Here is a 2921-nt window from a genome sequence, read left to right as displayed (position 1 = left end):
CCCTGCAAAAATCTTAAGTTATGTAGATATGTCCCTACTGTTAAGGTCTGTTAAAAAAATTTCGTTAATCACTGTTAAAAACTTAACCATGGTTAATTAATAACGTAAATTGACGGTTTTACCCTTTTTCCTCTTCCTCCTCTTCTCCTTCCATCTTCTTCCTCGCCGGCGATGGCGTCGACGGCGACGGCAGCAGCGGCGGCGACGGCGACGGCGGCATCGACGGCGTCCCTCTACCTCTTCCTCTTCTCTCTTCCTCTCCCTCTTCCTCTTCCCCCTTCTTCTTCCTCTCCTTCTTCCTTTTCCCTTTTCTTCGTCGCCGGCAAGGGAGAAGATGCGGCGGCGACGGCGGCGACGAATCCTCTCCCTCTTCCTTCTTCCTCTTCGCCTTTCTTCTTCCTCTTCCTCTTCCTCTTCCTCTTCTTCGTCGCCGGCGAGGGAGGAGATGCGGCGGCGGCGACGGTGAGAGCAAACCCTCTTCCTCTTCCTCTTCCCTCTTCTTCTCCCTCTTCCTCTTCTTCTTCCTCTCCTTCTTTCTCTTCCCTCTTCTTCGTCGCCGGCGAACCTAACCCCGCGCCGCCGCCGCCGCCGTCCACTCCGGTGGCCCAAAGAGGGAGAGAAAGGGAAGGGAAAGAGATTTAGAGGGATATATTTGTGAGCGTAAAAAAGTCATTTCACAAGAAAACTGTTAAAAAATTAATAGTTTCTTAACAGATTTCAACCAGAGGGACATATCTGCATAACTTAGGACTTTTGCAGGGACAACTTATGGAATTTCCGTTTTGCAGGGATATTTCTGTAATTCACTATGTTTGCAGGGACGTGTATACAAATAACCGATATATATTATGTATCCATCCTTGATAAAAGGCAAAGATTAGTATCTACATATACTAAATCTTCGGCTCGTTGTGGATAATCTCATTCCTCTTTATGGAATGAATGAATTAGTGGGTACTCCAATTCTACTAGCAACATGAAGAGGAGCAAGGTTGGTCAAGTAACTTTAGGACTAAAGTTTGGAGCATAGGTGTTGCCACACCATGAATGACCCACCATGTCACGTCCTGCCCCGAAACCACTACCAATTTGGCACGATTCGGGCGCGCCGAGCAGACCGCCGAACGGACAACACCTCCCCTGTCCGCCCAAGGCTCACGACAAGAATGTGTACAAGAATTCCCCAGGAAATTAAATTCTAAACATATACATTCACAAGGGCACAAATAGTGCCAACAATACAAAGAGCAAGCAATCCACAAGATAAAGCATGTGAAATAAAGAGAGTACTTTACTAACTATTACAATAGTTCCATCATTTTCATTTACATTATTTTTCTTTAATGAATACATTTTTCACCTCCAAAACACATAGCTCTCCAAATCCTCACCTACAATGAATCTTTCTCAATATATAGGTGTACTAATACAAAAAGGAAAGCTACTATACTACCACGGTCTCATTGATCGGGCGCGATGCCCTTGCCGTGGTCCTCCCTCGGCAGTCCTGTACCTACCACTGAAAATAGAGTGGGGTGAGAACTATCTTCCATAGTTCCCAGTGGGCTCGGCCGCCGACTTCGCCGATCTCCCCACTAGGTCCAAGTGGGCACAAGTAACAACAGATAGATAGATAGATATGTATCTGAAAACTATAAATGCGATAGTAGGAAAACTATGCTACTATGCCCATAATCATGAATATGAATGCATACATCATATAATAAAGGTGTGCTACTATGCTAACAAATTCGATCCATGTTCGTATAGCAATGTTCAATGACATTATTAAACCTTTACCTTTCCATTTACCCAATCTGTGGCAAGGCCCTAGGGCTCGCCTATAACTCACCTTTCAATCCCAAAGTGGGGAGGGAGCTCCAAGTGCACCCAAGCCCGGGACCGTCTGCGGACCTCCATGTGGTCCGGACCTCCAAGTGATCCTAGTCGCGCGACACTCTGGAGTACTCGACAATAATCCCCTCCATGTGGGGATTGGATGGCTATACCATCCCAAACGCAGACTGTGAGCTAGATCTATCCTCTCTAAGTGAGGATGCTCTACATCTAGGGTCAACAACTCAATCAAGTTCTCTCCAAGTGAGGATGCTATACAACTAAAGTCAATACCCAATCGAGTCCTCTCCAAGTGAGGAAACACTATCACTAGGGTCCACAACCTAATCAAATCCTCTCCAAGTGAGGATGCCCTACCACTAGGGTCAATGTCTCAATCGACTCATCGACAACCTCTCTATGTGAGGCTACTTAGATTTACTAAGTTCTTTATTCACAAGGCATTTTCTAAGGGATCCATCTATCCCTAGGTTCTCAAACCTCTAGTGTTATTTACACTACATTAATGCCACTCGTCATTATTTAACATTTGGATGCCACTCGTTTGTTCTTTGACATTAACACTACTTTCTATGTCATCAACACCCCCATCGGGTACATCTCTTTTCTTTCACATCATAGGATCCACGTTCCGACCCAATCCTCACCTATCTAAGTCACCAAGCGTTCCAAGTACACTAGGTTATCATTTAGAAAGCATAAGGAAGGGAGCTACTATGCAATCCTACAATGCAACATGTAAGAGATGAGATTAAATGCAATCTAAGACATAGAAAGGAGTTCGAAAGCTTCGGGATGGCACCCCCCACCTTTAATTGATGTAGAGGCTTTGGAAATCCTTCTCGGCAAACTTTACGAAAAGGCTTTAGCCTTCTTGCCCAAATCAATGCTAACACGGCCCTATTTTACTGAGAACTTCACGCCGGCTCGCCGAATGCCAAAACCGACTTCGCCCCCACGTTTTGTGACCTAGCAATTGGGTTTCCAAGACTTCAAATGAGATCAATCTCATACTTTCACAAAAACCCAATTTTGGAGCCCTAGGTTTGCACCCATAGCAAACC

This window comes from Ananas comosus, linkage group 1 (genome assembly GCF_001540865.1).
Source record: "Ananas comosus cultivar F153 linkage group 1, ASM154086v1, whole genome shotgun sequence".
Classification (NCBI taxonomy): domain Eukaryota; kingdom Viridiplantae; phylum Streptophyta; class Magnoliopsida; order Poales; family Bromeliaceae; genus Ananas; species Ananas comosus.
The sequence above is the reverse complement of the archived record's forward strand: the minus strand, read 5'-3'. Positions refer to the sequence as shown.